The sequence below is a fragment of the Rhipicephalus microplus genome, chromosome X (genome assembly GCF_043290135.1).
Source record: "Rhipicephalus microplus isolate Deutch F79 chromosome X, USDA_Rmic, whole genome shotgun sequence".
NCBI lineage: Eukaryota > Metazoa > Arthropoda > Arachnida > Ixodida > Ixodidae > Rhipicephalus > Rhipicephalus microplus.
Genome location: NC_134710.1, coordinates 355,629,237 through 355,648,036, shown reverse-complemented (window position 1 = coordinate 355,648,036; position 18,800 = coordinate 355,629,237). Strand labels below are relative to the sequence as shown.

The 18,800-nt window shown below is 45.7% G+C and overlaps 1 protein-coding gene across 2 annotated transcripts in view; it reads right to left on the bottom strand.

Annotated features, from left to right (window-relative positions):
* The window catches only part of LOC119161142 (SH2 domain-containing protein 4A), a 417,994-nt gene that overhangs the window by 282,775 nt on the left and 116,419 nt on the right, over positions 1 to 18,800 (bottom strand). The window contains exon 2 of one of the 2 annotated variants that reach the window (XM_037413493.2): positions 13,657 to 13,989. The gene's annotated coding sequence lies outside the window, so the exon portion shown is untranslated. The remainder of the gene's footprint in view (positions 1 to 13,656; positions 13,990 to 18,800) is intronic. The other variant, XM_075879855.1, reaches the window with a different exon arrangement.

The window sequence follows — 18,800 nt, the reverse complement described above, 5'->3', positions numbered from 1 at the left end:
AGCAAAAGGGCGAATTCGTTGCTCGCTCGCAGTGCTTAAAACGAAGTCGTGTAGAGGCATTGTGACTTTTTTTAATCGACGGCAAAGTTTTTCAGTCATTACAGACACTGCGGCGCCAGTATCGACCAATGCAAAAACAGGTATACCTTCAACGGAGACAGCAACGACGTTGGACGGCGAAAAACAAGGTCTTGTGGAGTTCGAAAGATCCGCAGTTCTTGCCCCCGGAACCGCGGCTCCTAGTTTTCCTCAGGGACAGGGCGAGGTCGACGGAGCATAGGGGAAAGAGAACGGCGTCGAGGTGAAGGCGACCGGTGTCTGTTGAAGTTCCGGCGAGGTGAAAATGTGTCCATGGTGGTAGTCTCGCCATATACAGCCGGCTCCGGTCGTGGGGGTAAATCATAATTGTTGGGCCTGACGTCGTCACGCAGGAAAAACTCACGCCGTCGACAAAATCGTGCCACGTGACCCGCAATTCCACAGGCGAAGCATATGGGGCGGTTGTCTTGAGTGCGCCAAGGGTTCTGAAAGCGTCGAGGTGGTGGTCGGGAGATAGGACGGGCAGCCTGGTACATAGGCTCAGTCGGTACGACAAAGGGACGCGTGGACGTAGGCGTTCGCGACAAAGAAACGTGGCCGTTCGCGACAGGTGGACGTCGGGTTCCGTTCAGTGCTTCGGCATAGGTCAATGGAGCAGCCACAGGTGGTGCGTGAGCTGTTGGTAGCGCCTCGGACACTTGCTCCTGGACTACTCGCTGTATTGATGGCGCTAAAGTAGATGGGGCACTTTCGGAGGTATAAGGCACGAGGGACAACTGGCGTGCGACCTCCTCTCGTACAAATTGCTTGATCTCGAGAAGCAAAGTGGTGTGATCTATAGAGCCAGCCGACGTTAAAGCGGAGATGGTTGCACATGGCGCGGTAGCACGACGAGTGGTGTCACGCTGTTTCCAGAGCTCATCATAGCTCTGACACAGTTGGATCACTTCCGCTACCGTTTGCGGGCTTTTGGCGACAAGCATCTGAAATGCGTCGTCAGTCACGCCTTTCAAGATGTGTTTGATCTTCTCGGCTTCTGTCATGGCCGAGTTGACACGCCGGCAAAGGTCGACCACATCTTCAATATAACTGGTGTAATGCTCACCATTCTGCTGAGCCCTGGTACGCAAGCGCTGTTCGGCCCGTAGTTTGCGAAGTGCTGGACGGCCAAACAAGTCCGCAAACGCCGTTCGGAAGGCCGACCAGGTGGGGAGGTCTCTCTCGTGATTGCGGTACCACAGACTGGCGACGTCGGTCAAATAAAATTGGACGACAGTGAGCTTGTGTGCATCGTCCCACTTGTTGTGCTTGCTCACCCGGTCGTATTCGTCGAGCCAGTCTTCCGCGTCTTTGTCATCGGTTCCACTGAAGGTAGGTGGATCGCGTTGCCGAAAGGAGCCAAGACAGACAGGAGCTGCAGTAGTTGGAGCCGAGGCGGCCGCCTGCTGATCATCGTCCGTGGACATCGTAGCAACTGGAGGCAACGTACGGTTTCGCAGTTCCAGGATTAGGCGTTACCCAGCACTCTCCACCAATTATAATGAGGCGTTTTAGAGTTGCACTCTTTTATAAAACAGGAGAGCGGTCACGGCACGTCAAGTGGTAATGGCGGAACCAGCCTGAGTCCCCAGCCAACCAAACGTCGTCTTCTTCACCGACTGAGTCATACCCCCTGCCCTTCTGAGTAGCATTCATCTTCTTCACTACAATATATATATATATATATATATCGCATTCAAACCGCTGACTTGTGTATCAGTACAGTCTGAGTGCCGACAACTTGGGACGCATGAAGAAAGAATTCGAACCCAAGCAGCATACACGAACAGCAGCGCTATGTTGCCGGCCAGTTAAAAACAGTGTTTTATTCTGGGAGTTTCAGGGGTATAGGAGTGCACTGGCGTAGGTTCTACCCATTTTAAACACGTTTTCGGAGTTCTGCGTTCCGCACGCTGCAGAATCCACGTATCAATAAGCGCGTGTTTGAAATCTGATGCGTCATCTGTCCCAGCACGCCCAATACGATTGGTTTCTGAGATGCTATAGCTGCTGGTTACACTGATTTCTACTAACTACAGTCAAACCAGGCTTCATAAAACTCGGAAAAATCTCAATATATATACTTTTCTTCCATTACGACAATGGTACGATGTCAAGGCATGGGAATATCTATGGCTACATCGAACGGAAACAGCCGGCATACTCGATATATGGAACGTCAAGCCGCGTTTTTGGTACGTTGGTTTTCTCTTAGAAATTTTCGGCTTTTCCTCGTGAAACAGGCTTTACCGCATGCATTTCCGAGACCGGACCGTGTGATTTGAATGACACTGCGCGGATCGCATAGAAATCACCGCTTGCCATCACGCGCTTTCACCAACACGATTCAATCCTGCTGCCGAACCATCGTGCAGGGTCACCGTTAAAGCGCGTCAATTAAAGTGATTCATGCCGTAAAACAGAATAAGCTGCAGTTCACCGGAAAGCTTGCTGTAATAAGTACAGTCGAATTTGGGGTAAAAGAATTTATGCTGGACTTGTTTACAGCACAGCCCTATAGACACGGACCAAAGGAAGAAAGACGAACATGTATTCTGTCCCCGGGTCCCATGTCTATAGTGTTGCGCTTTAATGAAGTTTAAAATGAATCCCAACCTTCTGGCCAAGCTTTTAACTTTCGTGGTTAAAAGAAGCTCTACGCTGCCGCTACGTGCAGCATCCCAAAAAGACTGCTTGGTGAGATATAAAAAAAGGCCCGCATTAGGGTCAAGGTAGACTAGACGCTTCCAGCGCCAGATGAGTGTACATATATACGCATCACAGCGTGCGAAAATTTTGAGGAGCTATTTACATCGATACTATAACTACAAACCACGCAAAAATACTGATAAAGAAGGAGAAGGAGGAGGAGGAGGAATGAAACAGGAAGGACAGGGAGGTTAGCCAGTTCTCAGACCGGCTGGCTCATTGTCGCTAAGGCGTCTTTCTCACGTAATCATTGTGCAGTGTGCCGTAAAGACGGCTTGAGCACAGAAATTCGCATCGCAAATACAATTTTTTCATTAAAAGTTGGATATCAGATTACCCCATATATCAAACTTATCGCGAGTTTTTGCTAGTTCGATATATGCGGGTACGACTATATGACACCAATTTTAACTTAAGAAATACGTTAGTGTCTACCCAATCATGTACAGCCTAACTTATTACATTTCTTTTATGTGTCTCTATTTTACTCATGTTTTCCCGATAACTCGTACCAGTGCAAGGCAGGTGGTTTCGAACATAGCAAAGGGTCAATATGTGTCTCTTCCATTAATAGATTTAGGACAATGGTATCGCTTCCCCTGGAGAAAAAGAGAGAGAAAAAAAAAGATGCAAGGAAAGGCAGGGAGGTTAACCAGACGCAGGAAAAAAGCTTATTGCATATAGTGCATAGACGGGCTTAGACGAAACCCGCGAGCGCGGATAATTGACAAAGACACAATCCGTCTCATCCAATGTCATCCGCTCGCCTTGCCCGCTCTCATTCTGGGGCATTACTGATACTGATAGTGTCCTTTTACGTGCTGGACACTTTGAAAGGTGGCTCGCCACGCAATAAAAATAAAAAGATCAATAGAATGAATGATCACCTTTCCACCTGCGCACGAGTGTTCGGACGGCCACCGCGATCCGCGCAGTGATATATAGGCCAGCGGTCCCTTTATGCTATGACGTAATGTGCTGCGACAAGACGCATGACAACTACACACGAGGGCAGTTTCGTGCAGCCATAGGGTGAAAACGCCGTCAACGTAATCTGGCTTATAGGGGGGGCCGCCCGTCACCGCATGAATACATTTGACTGTTCGTAATTACCTTTCAACAACCTGCGCATACGGTGGAACGCTTCATCTGTCCGAGCACCTGAGCTTCGAAGCAATGTCTTTCTTTATTATAATACAGATTATGGTCGGTGTATACCTCCTCTGCCAATACATGCCGCGAAGTTACCGCCTGCAGTCGCATTCTAGCATGATTGATTACGATTCGACTTGGCCGAGTGGTTCGGTCGTATACGTGCGGGGATTGTGTGAACGGACGGCGCGGGCACATTAACAAGCGCCGCGGGAAACTGCTTCGTTTGTGCTGTCAGACGAGAGGCAAGTGGCGGCACAGTTCAGCTGACAACCCGCACGTAGAGCTTTCGAGCTAGTTCACCTGCTCAGCCGCTTGCTATATGTGTGAGCAGTGAATCTGGCAGTTCACGCATGCCACACCTTACATATATAAATATATATTAGAAATTATGTTATTATAGCTCTGTGATGTGAAGTTTTGTTTGTATTGTTTCAAGTTATGTTTATACTGTCATCTGATAAGCTTTGGATACTAGTATCTTGAAATTTCTAGATGTCATCTATCATTTTCAGCATTAACTGTGTGTCTATCTGGCACCTGCAATCCCATTTGTACACAGAATAAAGCGTTCATCTGGCCTGAAAGCTGCTTTGCATATTTAAAGCTTAGTTTGTCAACTATGCACCACCATGAAACATTGTACATTTTATTCTACGCATCCAAAAGCTGCCAGTTGCATTCTTTGAGTCATCATAATATTTCACACAATGGTCGTCAAGTGTTCAATAGAAAACACTGATACACTAATATACATGCTGAAGTGACCAATCATGACCCCCGATAAAGGGAGGACTCTTCCCGAAACTGTTGGGAAATAAATATATTTATCCTTGTTGACAACGCTCCCGTTGTGCCATATCCCATACCTTCAATATATATATATATATATATATATATATATATATATATATATATATATATATATATATAATGTGCGTGGAGAGCGGAGGCTAATGCTTTAGTCTAACATGACCATGCATTGCCGCGACAATTTTCTTCACTAACCGCTAATAATGACATGAATATCAGTTTTCGAAATCCTGAACATCTTTTGTTTCAGATACATTCATGTAATATTTCATTAGAACTGTTGAGAAATAAAGGAACAAATAAACAGATCGATGTTCCTTAAGAAGCTTAATGTGAACGACTCTCACAATCATACGTTCATTTCATCACGTAAAAGAGTAGAACAAGCGTTCATCGATAATTCAACTGCAGCTACGCCAAATCGTTAAACATTACCATCTCATTGTATGTTAGTGTGCTGTTGGTACCTTTAAGTGCTCGCCCTCCGTGGCCGTTATCATAATACCATAGGTGACATTCTTCTTTACTGACATTGAGTGCTACCGCCAACGAAGAACTAACGACAGAACTTGATTATTTAGGAGAAAGGAAACCAAAAGAAATCTTCCTTTTTAAAATGTAACGGAGTACCACTTAACGATTGAAAAGCATCCGGCTCCATTAAAATGTCAGCCGTAGAACCATCCAGTGATCTGAAAGGGTGATTATTGTTATTCGAGTGAAGGGGAAGCACCGTTCTTTCCGCAAAGATTACCCCGTTGCGACATGGATGTGACGCTTTTATTTGCTTCCCTTATTATCGCTTTTATTTTTTTTACCTAACACGGGCTTGTTTCACAGCGCGCGCAGTCTGGAAATCTCTCTGCCGGAAGTATCTCACTCTCCCACTATCTTTCCGACCTCCTATCTTTCGACTTCATTTCTCATTAGCCAGGCATGTTTTTTTTTTTTTGACGCTACTCGCTAATCAGAATCAGAATCAGAATCAAATTTTATTGTTACTATGAAGTAAAGTCATTACAGACAGTATACAGAAGGAGGTCCCGTAGTCGGAGACTGATCACCTTTCCAATGATAAACCAATAATATAAACCAATGCTACCCTTTCACCCTCCAGTGCTCAGAGAGAGCCGAGCGTTAAAACAAACACTGCTGCACGCAATGCGCGACCATACATTACTCCTCCTCCGCCGCCGACTCATTGTGGCGAAATGTGCGCAGACCTTGAGTTCGGGTGTCATTGTCGGTGGGCCGAGTCTAGCGTTGTGCGGGGAAAAAAACAATCGGGCCGCTCTCCCGAACGCATCATTGTTCCTCGGAACTTGTGCCATACTTGGGACAGCCGTCTCGCGACCTTCACTGGACTCCGGTATTCTTCCGTTTATTCTTCTCTCCATGCGGCATCGCTTCATCTCATCAGCCTAGTCTCAATTTCCTTTCTTTGTTTGGCATTGTGCGAGGCGCGTTCGCAGCTCGCATTCAACGAAAGTTGCAGCTGTATACAAAAAAGATTGCGATAATCAAAACTGTTGGGGTTAAACGTCCCCCAAACTACGATATAATTATGAGAGCAATCCACATATACGTCACAGGAACGCCTCCGCATGGTGGCGCCACGGTATGTCCTCGCGCCCACACGTCGTGTGTCCGAACACGTTATACTAAAAGCTTGCATCTGTGACATAACGCTCAGGGCATCGGGCCTCTGCGCTGGAGGCCTCGAGTTCTGTGCCCACCGTCGGAATAGCTGTGTTTATTTACATACACTGACTTTAGCACGATTATTCCCCTATGAACATCCCTCGACCAGCCCAACTCGCGATTTCGCTTCATTACGTACAAGGCTATATGTATGCGTTCGAAGAGAGTTTGCTCACCATGGAATGCTTGGCACTCACAATATACGACCCTTTAAACTATATTTATATGTGGCGAAAACCAACTGGGACGGGGGTCATCCAATAAACAGATTTAGTATATATATACTACGCCAGTCTCCCACGGGCCTTCACTTTGTCCCCATTCAGTATACCCTCATCAGCTAGATCGCGCACGTGTAGATCAGCCGATCCACGTCGACTCCCGTCGCGCTGGCGCGCTGATTGATGGCGTGCCCAACTTTTGACAGCTCCCTCAGATGTTGCGCTGTGTGGCCGGAATTGCCGCTGAGATGTTTGTTAGTCTGATTGCACCCCTGCCTCGTACGTATACAGCAAGTCTTGATTGCTCCTCGCTGCATGCTTGGAAGATTGATTTATATGTGGGGTTAAACATCCCCAAACCACCATATGATTATGAGAGATGCCATAGCGAAGGGCTCCGGAAATTTCGCCGACCTGGGGTTCTTTAACGTGCACTCGAATCTGAGCCCACGGGCCTACAGCTTTTTCGCCTCCTTCGAAAATGCAGCCGCCACAGCCGGGATTTGATCCTGCTACCTGCGGGTCAGATGCCGAGTATACCTTAGTCACTATCACTAGACCACCGCGGCGGGGAGCATAGTTGGAAGAGCGGGCGGGGAATTCGGTGACTGCGCGTACTCCCATTCGTACTATCTATCAATAATGCTGAAATTGCGTGCGGGGTATACTCGACAGCGTGGGAAGACATTAACGGTCACGTTTCTTTTTCTCCGGCATCATATTAGCGAGACGGAGCAGACGGGATAGAAAAGATGTGTTCGTCGTACTGCCATTGCCTGCTGTGCCACAATTGAAGACCTTGAAGCAACCTCGCCTTGACCGAAAACCACGAAGAGAGAGCACGCATAGTTAGGTTATTGAGCTTCTGGTTTTTTTTTTCTTTCTTCCGCGGCTCGCTCTTTTTGCACGAGTGCCGGCGATTTTGCCGTCAGTCGCCGTTTCCGCCCTTGCCACACCCGCGTCTCTGCCAGGTTCATAATGCGCGCTCATTCTGCCGGAAAGAAGCCAGCGATTCTTAACGAAAGTCGGGTCTTTCACTCACCGTCCTCCTTTTTCCGCGTAAGCACCGCAGCGTTTCGAAGCGGGCACGTTTTTTCTCGTTGCATATGCGACTATATAAAGCTAACGGCTTGATGAGTACATTATAGTAAATGTCCTCGAAGGAAAACTTTTAAGGTACCTACGAAAAAAACGTACGCTGAAAGCTATCGACACATTAGAACCGTAGTTCTGGGCTTGCTATATGGTTGGTGTTATCGAGCGCGAAAGCGCCAAGACGCCGAGACAGAGCTGCATGTCGTTTTACGAGTTCGTGTTCTTCCGGTGGCGCATCATTGCTGCGTCATTCTCACGCTAAACAACGCAGACAACGACGGTGCACGTAACTATAATGATAATATCTGCAGTTTAACGTTTTAAAAACCACAATACGATTATGAGAGACGCCGTACTGGAGGATTTTGGAAAATTTGACCACCTGGAAATCATTAACGTGCACCTAAATCTGAGTACATGGGGAATGAAATGCAGCCGCCGCTGCCGCCGGAATTCGTTCCCGCGCCTTTCGGTTTAGCATTCGAGCGCCATAATGACTATAGACCACCACGACGGGTGGTGCGTGTAACCTTCGAATAGGATGAGAGTACACAATTCTGGGCCCCGTATTCAGAAAAAAATCTTTTGAGCTAGTATTGTTCGTTGAGCAAAACTTCAGCGATATCTGATGCTATAGGCACAAATAACATTAGCGAGGAAAGCCGGTTAAATTAGCACTTCTTAGATACGATTGAAAATATATGCGAGGACCTCTGATTTTTGAGTTATGCGAGCCGGCGTTTTCAAGCGTATATGGTCCCGGGAGGTCATGCGGCGCCACTTTTCTTGAAAACGCCAGCCAGGAAATGCTCACGTATATTTGTGCCCACTCGCTCCAGCTGTCAATACATACAACATCAATCGAGACGGGCATCTTGCGTCCGCTGCTAAAGCTGCATTGCTCGTTTCTCTGTTTCGAGATATTTCACACATAGCAGATATGTGCACGCTGCACGCAAAGGGGTCATGCAGTACGCTTATGAACGCGTCACCAGCCAGTATTCGACAGCGAAAGAATAAGGACAAAAAGGGGAAAACTCCCATCGAAGCCTCGTTTGCGATTCTCGTGTTACGCGAGTAAAATGCAGCAACCCTGTCATACGTGAAGTTATTGCTTCATTGTATCAAAATGAGAAGACGTTATTGAGCTCACGAACTCTAGAATTCTAGCGAAAGGTTGTCGCTTTGGCCAAAACAGCTGGCACAGCTACTGGAGCCCTGTATACTGAAAATGACCCTTAGCACAGTGATCCTCTCCCGTCCTGTGCCCGATCAAAATAATGTCTCTCACTCTTTCTGTCCTCTTTCTCTCTCAGTTATATAGTGAAAGTTTCCATATGGAATTACGGATATCACACTCCCCCGTTGCATTCTCTACATCACGTAGTCTTCGTACACTTAGGCCCCACCAAGCACAATGGAGCCCGATATTGTTTCCGCTGTGTAAGTTCTGTACTCACGGTACAAAAGATACCGTCTGCACGTTTCGAGATAGTTCGCGCATACTCAGCTTTTAGAGCCCCGAGATGTGAGCGTCTCACTGCGACGTGTTGTTTTTCTTCCAGGGCGACAACGGACAGGTTCTATGAGGCGCGCTTGGAAACAATCAGTAGGAAATCAAGGCGGTGAGTGGGTGAGGGCGCACACTCTTTATAAGATTGCGTGGGCAAGGAAAAAACAAACGCAATCGTTTCGCTGTATATGCGGAGATAAGAAAGAAAATGGTGGGAAGCAGGCTTCGTCGGGGGAAAACGCTCTTGGGAACCTCCGAGACGCGTGCACTGCGAGTGGACCATTGTAAGAGAGGCCTGGAATTCGCTTTCGCTTTTCTGCAGATTTCTTTTCTTCGGTAACCGGAGCGAAATGATGGCGGCTCACGGGGACGCCTAGGATGAGAAGCGGCGGCAATGAACAACGACTCGTGCACGCAGTTGCAGCAAATTGTGCACTTTGTTACAGCGCGCAGCGCCTCGCAACTGCGGCGGCGTCCGAGATTTCAAGCGAACTGTTTACGCGGACATCAGGCGCTATGTAGTCTAGCATCAGTGTGTAGAAAATGAATAGACGAAAACGTACAGACGAAAGAGCCGCGTTGAAATAAAGGAGGCATTGAAATAAAGGAGGCGTTGCCTTGGTGAAGAAAAGTTCAATTGTCAGAGTTCACGTTGGCTCCATGCTCTGTAATAATTTTTAGAAGCATTCAATCTATCACGGGTACTTGAGTGAGATATACTATTAGAAGTAAAGACTCACAAATGTTCAAACCTGGGCTACAAGAATTTCATGAGCAAGAAGCAGCCCATAATTACTTGACATCATCTGAACTACACGCCGAAAGTAAAATAAACTAAAACTGTGTAGATAGTGGAGCAGTTTGGGACTCCCTAAAGTCTCTCTCACCATCTGTAGCCGAGCCAATTTGAATTCAAGCATTTAGATAAACGCATTTTCCCGACAAGAGCTTGGCTGCCATTTTCACCAATAAGTGAAGCGACACTCCACTTCTGTGAGACTAGGCTTGCAGAGAAATGGGTTTACTCATATATGTATGTGCGTACACCCGTCTGCAAATTGAGTTGGGACGCGCGAGCGACGACCGCAATCTGATAAAACTGCATCGCCGCGTCATCGATCTGACATTATGAGTGCGCATGTGTGACCTTGATTTCACATCCACATCTTTTTACTCGCTTGCAGCGGACCAAGTGATTGCATGTAGCGTTTTGCGCTAGGCGTCGCTTTCTTCAATCAGTGACGCTCTCAATTCGACGGGAGCGTGGTGGCGGTGAAATGTTCGCGGCACGCTTCGAAGACGAAGCAGAGCAGTGTTTAACGCGATAGCGTTAAAAGCCCCTTTCACAGAAATTCTGGTGTCGACGTCTACGTAAGCGTCATTAGTAGGGCGCAAAAAATCAGCGTTGTCAGCTAGCGACATCACAAAGTCTAAATGTAAATAAATAAATAAATAAATAAATAAATAAATAAATAAATAAATAAATAAATAAATAAATAAATAAATAAATAAATCATATCGGTTCTCGTGGCGATCGAACCAGCGTGTTCTGCGTGGCAAGGAGGTGTTCAATGTTACACGCACAAGCGTTCTTTTCCTCGGGGCACGTACGTGCAAAGAAGACAAGGAATGACGTGCCACTACTTCGCCACTGAGACAAGAGATTCTGTCTATTTAATTTATTTAGGCATAGCGAATAACATACACGTCACCTCCGCCATGCCCCCAACGAATTGAGCGCGTCATGGCGTCCCTTTTATAACGGGGCGGTGACATACGTGCCACCAGGCCCCCAAGGAAAAAAGCGAAATGTTTCTTTTTTTGTTGGCGTAATGCCTTATCTACTTCAATTACCAGATCGAAGAAAGAAAGCGAAGAAAGAAAGGAAGAAAGAAAGAAAGAAAGCGAAGAAAGAAAGAAAGAAAGAAAGCGAAGAAAGAAAGCGAAGAAAGAAAGAAAGAAAGAAAGCGAAGAAAGAAAGAAAGCGAAGAAAGAAAGAAAGAAAGAAAGCGAAGAAAGAAAGAAAGAAAGAAAGAAAGCGAAGAAAGAAAGCGAAGAAAGAAAGAAAGAAAGCGAAGAAAGAAAGAAAGAAAGAAAGAAAGCGAAGAAAGAAAGAAAGCGAAGAAAGATAGATAGATAGATAGATAGATAGATAGATAGATAGATAGATAGATAGTGCAAAACGCTACATGTAATCACTTGATTCGCTGCAAGCGAGTAACGACATTTGGATGTGAAAGCAAAAGGACGCGCATGCACACTCACCACGTGCCATGACGCGGCAACGCAGTTTAATCAGATTGTGGTCATCGCTCGCTCGTCCCGACTTATTTTGCCGATAAGTGTACTCATGAATAATCAACACCTGCTGAAATAATGAGTCCAACTTCTCGTGCTCACCCGTTGCCTTTAGAAAACGCCGAAAAACCTTAGCGGAACTAGAAATCCCCGGGTTAGCACACCGCAGAGGCGCGGAAAACATTTGTAACCTGATTCAGCGTACACCTTCGACGAATGCATGACTGACTTGTCTGACATATCTCACTGCGGCTTCTCTGCCCACCACAACACTCTCTCTTTGACACGCCAACCGAGCGAGATAACTGAGCACGATCTTACTTGTAATATCGCGAGCGAGGGGCGAGAAGGAGCGCAGGCAAGCGCTACGAACGCAAGCCAATCACTTCCCGCGCTCGCCTAGTTTAAAGTTCAATGAATAGATAGATATGTGGGGTTTAACGTCCCAAAACCACCATATGATTATGAGAGACGCCGTAGTGGAGGGCTCCGGAAATTTTGACCACCTGGGGTTCTTTAACGTGCACCCAAATCTGAGCACACGGGCCTACAACATTTCCGCCTCCATCGGAAATGCAGCCGCCGCAGCCGGGATTTGAACCCGCGACATGCGGGTCAGCAGCCGAGTACCTTAGCCACTAGACCACCGCGGCGGGGCAAAGTTCAATGAATAAAGAATAAGAAAACACATATCAACAAAAGAGAAGTGCGTTACAAAAATATCAATCTTTTTTTCATTTGTAAAAACTCATGACAGCCAATAAATGCGAACATTCACATCAACCTCACTCTGTTCAACGCAATCTTAGGATGCCCGGCAACCGCCACAAGCGTGCATGTTCCTTGAAACTGGAACTAGCGATGAGTTTCCGGGGCCTGGCAACACTTTAAAAAGCACTGATAATGCCGAAGCGACTAGCCGAATAACAGTATCTTTTTTTTTTGTTCGCAGCCTCTTCAATCCCGAAATGAGGATGGCTGCAAGCCGGGCCGAACGCACGCTTTCTATAATGGCAGGTGACTAGAATACATAATCAAGATTGTAAGCGCGCAACCAAGCGCACAATAAGAGACATCAAGTAAGCATAAACGGAGTCTATCAATAGAAAAAGCGTCCTGTGGCGGACAAGAGTCGACGCAAAAAGTTCCATATCTGCTCGTGCGCAGGTATGGTCGCACCTTCGGTCAATACGGCCCAGTAGGGGGTCCACGCGATAGATATATACCTGCACACGCATTGCAGGCTAGAACAGCGGCACACAACTCGTCGTTGCCCTTTGCAAGGAAAGGAAAACCACAGGAACATTCCCGTACCAAGGTGGCTCCACTTGGAGTCAAGATATATCATGTCGGCCGGCGGGGTCACATGCTGGAGTGCGAAGGTCGGGGTCAGGAGCCCGGTCGACGAACGAATCAATGTGCAAGAACACCTCATCTGTAGTTGTGTATTGGATAGAATCTAGCACTGGTTACAATTTATATTACTGTTCGACGTCTCTGAAGTAAACGTGGAAAGAAGACTGAATCAGCTCTACGTGTGAAGCTCAAGTCAGAAAGAGCATGTGCTGTGGGGCGCGTTCGTGTGTATATAGGTAGCTTTTGGGCGATGATAAACTGTGCTCATTAAAACGCAACAGTAAGTGATCTAAACTGCTTCTCAGGTACTTAACATGCACATTTTACACGCGTCGTTAACGTTCGTACAGTAGAAGTGCATTGCGAGTTTGCACTCGATTTCAAAGGGCGCATCTGGGGATCGATATCATTAGCAGTAGCACGGCCACTCGATGAAAAACACACGGTGGTGTGTTTTTTCATTGAGTTGCCGTGGCAGTGGCTGTCATCACACCACGTCATGCATAACTCATTTGCCACTCGCTAGCGTTGACTACCAGCCTGGTGCAGACTAAAGAGACAGACAGAGCAAGAAATAAAATTAAAAAGAAACGATGGGCAAAGTGTACAAAGCTATTAGTAGCGACTTGTTACAGCCGTGTAACAAACGCATTAGTTGCGTCTATCGGGGGCGAAGGGTCATAAATACTAATGACTGAGAAGCCGTGCTTAGGTACTCACCGTTGTATATGGGACGGGAAAAAGTCTCTAGCGGCTCGTCTGATGGGGATGCTGCGTTGACGACCGGAACGTTATCGGCTGGCAAGCGTCGTCCTTGACCCCGTTGTGCGGACGCTGTGTCGCGGCGACGCGCCAGTGCGTTTGTGCAGCGGTGTGTAGAGACGCTTACGACCGCCGGGTGATGGACGGGATTCGACGAGCACCGGCGAAGCCTCAAGACAAAGTCGCGGTAGCTGTATGGGATTCCAAGGCTGAGCTGGCTGGCCTTCCTTCCGTGTTTTGTGCGAGTGGCGGCTGCGCGAAGGGGTGAGGCGTTGTCCGGCCAGTCGCCTGCTGGAGAGAGTGGGAGAGGAAGGGAAAACGGACCGTGAGTCGAACATCGAAAACCTGGTGGTCGACGGCAGCCGCAGCCGTTCCCGTCCTCGGCACTTTGTATACGCTGTACGGTTAAATAACAATGCGATTACGCTTGACCATTTCGCGCGAAAGGTCGTAAATACGAGAGATTCAATGCAGAAACACCAGCGTCTAGGCAGGCTTTCATACTAGGTTAGGCAACTTCTCATAAACAATGACACGTATATACGGGATCACAGTCGAAATGAGCGTTGTCTGCAGTCTACTAGTTTGAAGCATACGGCTGGTAAAAGAAAGTAGCACCAATCAGGTCAGTTAGGGGCACTTTTTATGGCGCAAGCAAGAGATCCGGCTCATCTACACAGATATAGCTACGCCTTTTACGCTCGAACGCGCGAAGTATCGTAAACAAGACTACCGCTAGAATGTCTGCTCCTTTCACAAAGCCCACATGTTGTTGTAATAAAAAAACATGGTTGCATCAAAATATATATGATGACTGCATTAATCCTCCCGACTACAGACTGTTTAGAAGAAAAAAACAGGGACACACGTGGTGGGGGCGTTGGTATTGTAGTAAAAGATACTATATCAACTGTGATGATTGATTGCGATGTTCCTGAATCAGTGTGGGGCAGGATTTTTAAAGACGATAGTCTTTCTTGGGAGCTTTGACGCAAAAATTTTGGTCTGTCTGTCTATTTGTCTGTTTGTCCGCCCTTAAAGGGGCCTTAGAACACTTTTTGAGAATGTTCAAAAAACGCTGCCAATCGATAGTAGAGGCTCCCGGCAACACGAGAGCCAAATATTAAGCACAGCACGCAGCCTGGAATTCACAATAAATGATCAAAGTCAGCTAAATATTGCTTTCTCTTCTCTCGACAAATGGTGGAATCTGCCCAAAAATCACATGTGAGTTACCCATCTATCAGCCATTAGCTGATTGGAACATGGTGCGCTTGCTCGTTACAGAGATCACCGCAGGAGGCCGCGACTTGTGCATGCGTGCGGGCGCGATCACACCGAAGAAGTGGCGAATTCGACGAAAAAATAAATAAAAAAAATGCTCAAGGCCACGAGGCGCGTGTGACGTTTCTCTGTGGCCCTGCCATTTCTCCCTGCTTAGCTTCCAGCGCTTTTGTCAGGACGAGAGAAGAGAGAATGCAATTGCAGCATGCGACAAACCTTTGTTACCCCACTCGCACAGGACGGATTCTTAAAATTTTTGCGGCGTTGAATTCGTGAGGCAATAAGCTTTTCCAGTGAATTCATTCCGTGGTTACTTGAAAAAGCGTTTCAGGGCCCCGTTACCGCTACCTTAAACAGCTCCAAAGTGGCCAAACGATACTCCAAACGGCCGACTCCATCCGCAGCACCCACCAATATTGCTCAAGATTCAGCGTTCATACTTGTGCGATTGTCAATTAAAAAGCAATTATTGCGCATATCTGAGGCGCCGTAACAGCACGCCAATATTCTGTATGTGTGTCTCTTACTATAAACGGCATACATAGGTAATTCTAAGGACCGTAGCGTTGATCACGTTGCGCTGACCATGCAACGCTTGCACGAAAAGGCAAGTGTTTCCAACGCTTTGCTAAGATGACACGGTGGTGGCACCTACCCGTCGCCTTGCGTTCTACACCTTATCACCTCAGAGACGGACGCGCAGGGCGCGCGCTCTTCGTTTTCTAAGATAACTGCCAGATAGCGCTCATGTCTCACGTGTGACGTGACTTGATGCGCTGGTTCGCCTCCGCTGTGCGCACGAGGCACTCTAACGCAGCGCCTCCAAAATACCATTCACCGATTTCATTGCGCAGAACATCAAATAAACGTTTTGTTCATTCTCTCCAGACGCAAGACTATCGTCTTTCGATGACATTTGCAGTGTAACATGCAGATACGAGGTCATTTTTTTCATAGTGTTACCATTGTCCCTCAATGAGGGACCATGGTGTTACCTATGTTATCCGAGCAGTGTTACTTATGTTAGCAGAGCGCACCCTCTGCCTCATCTAAGTTTTAGAAAAAAAAAACTGCCCATTTTTGTGTACCAATGTCAAAACAAACGCCATACTAATAATGACCACTGATTTTAACCTTCCTTAAATAGATTGGCGAAACCCATGTTCTGTTGGCTACGATTGGTCGGGAGTAGCAAACTTATTTGTAGCAATGTTCATGCATAACCTAAACCCAATTGTGCAAGAAAACACAAGAACAACGTCAACATCGGGGTCATTGTTGGATATGGTGTTTATGCCAGATAAAATAAGTGCATATACTGTTAAGGTTGAACATGGTATTTCTCACCACAAGATGATTGTTGCTACGGTTGCAGTAGGAGCCTATGATTGTTTGAGGTCCTGCATTTCTGCACGCATTAAGAATTATGCACGCGCTGATGACGTTTCCATACTTGATTACCTAGAGTTCGCACTTGATGACTTTGCGATTGATTTTGATACTAAAACAATAGACGAGTTGTGGCAGCATTTAAGGTATTTATACAACACTGTGTGGACAGCTATATCCCAATGCCTAAAAAAGACAAAGTACCAAAGCCCCTGGATAACAAAGGATATAATTCACAAAGAAAAAAATCAAAAGGCTGAGTAAACTGAAAAATAGGTGTTCTCTTAGGTTTCTCAACTCAGAGCGGAGTTAAAGCAAGCCCTGAACACTTCTAAAGAAAGTTATTTGGTGACATGCTTAGCCGCTTCCTTGGAACGTCACCGCAAATGTTTTGGCGATACTTCGGTCACAGGAAGGAAGATGTACAGGAAATAAGAAAAGTGAATGGAGTACTTATAAAAAAAATATTGCAGATCATTTCAATCACTTCTTTCAGTCCATATTCACCGCGAACGATTATGACGTCGACGCAAGTGCGGAATGTACCGCGTGTAGCCAAATGAATAATATCGAAATTACCCAGGACGGCGTAATTGAGCTGCTATTAAATTTAGATGCGAAGAAAGCGAATTAACTAGATGACATTCCTACCCAATTTTTTCAAAGATATGCTGAATAGGTGTCGCATTACCTAAAACTTTTATTTGAAAAAATCACTGAAAACACATTCCGTGCCACAAGACTGGCGCAGGGTGGTATTCATTCCAGTGTTCAAAGGAGGAATTTAAACGAAGGTGAATAATTACAAGCCTATATCTCTAACATCCATCTCTTGTAAACTTTTGGAACACATAATAGCTAAGCATATCATTTGTAATTTAGAAAATAACTTTTTACTTTACCTCCACCAGCATGTATTGAGAGCGGGCCTCTCCAATATCACACAACTCATACTGACGGTTCACGATTTCGCTAAGACAATTAATACCAGGGAGCAGGCTGATGTAAGAGCAATAGATTTTGCCAAAGCTTTCGATAAGGTGCCCCACAATAAGCCAATTTACAAGCTGGAAACAGTTAGACTTAATGCCATTGTTATAAAGCGGATTAAGGCATGCTTGAGCAATCGTAACCAGCAGGTAAGAATGGATGGTCATGTCTCTGACTCACTGTCAGTGATCGAGGGAGTCCCGTAGGAATCTGTCCTGAGACCACTCTTGTTTTTGGTGTACATTAATGATATTCCTGTTGTCACGGAGCCTAGTGTGCAACATAAACTGTTCGCAGATGACTGTTTATTTTATTCCACTGTACGACACAAAGATGAAAAAGTTAAAATTAACAGATCTTTATAGGCGTTGAGCAAATGGGGCAAAAATTGGAACACAAAAATGAATTGTTCTAAATCGACTAACACACATATTTCTATAAAGAAGGACCGTCTTTTATTTTGATATACTATCGGATACAAGTGCTTAATAAATACTACACATTTTAAATATCTAGGCCTAATGATAACGCAAGATCTGTCCTGGAACGTACACATTAACAAAGTTTGTTCGAAGGCATAAGGGAGGCTTTGTTTCCTACGAAAAAAACTAGAAGGTGCAACAGCCGATGTGAAGCTTGCTGCTTACAAAGCCTTTGTAAGGCATGTTCTTGAGTACGCGTTGGTGGTATGGAGCCCTCATCAATAATATTTAAAGAAACAAATAGCAAAAATTCAGAGGTACGTGGTGTGATTTATATGCTCCCGGTATCGAAGGACAGAGTCAGTTACGGAAATGCTCCATTGTTCTGGCCCACATTTGTAAGAAACACAAAGGCAAAAAAAATATCTGAATTTATTATTTCAAATACTAAATCACCAAAGAAATATTAGCAAAGAAAGTATGCTATTAGCAAAGAAGAATACAAAGAAGTAGAAGCAACCACAACAGGTCCAATCAAGCGTACATGACTCATACTGATAAGTTCAAATACTCTTTTTTTCCTAACGCACTTTAAATGTGGAATGAATTGCTGGTGTGTGTTATTGAACAGAATTATTTGTCAAAATTCGAACAGACCTTGGATGACTATTTGTGCAAGTGTACCATTTGATCTTGATCTAACCTGTCTTTGTGTATTTGCTAATGATGTTCTTTTCTATTTTATTATTTTGTTATGTAACCCTCTCTGTATAAGGACTCTCGCAAGAGAGTTGACAGTATTGCTAAATAAATAAATGAATAAATAAATAAATAAATAAACTATTACTAAGGTTAAGTACTCACATACTGAAACGCGAAAATTTAGGGCTGTGTAATGCACGTACTTTCGCTTGCAGCGTATATACACTGTTCAGGTCATATCGGCGTAATTTCGACTCGAACACTCATACTAGAGACAATACGACCCTTAGCGGCCAGATTTGCAACGACATTACG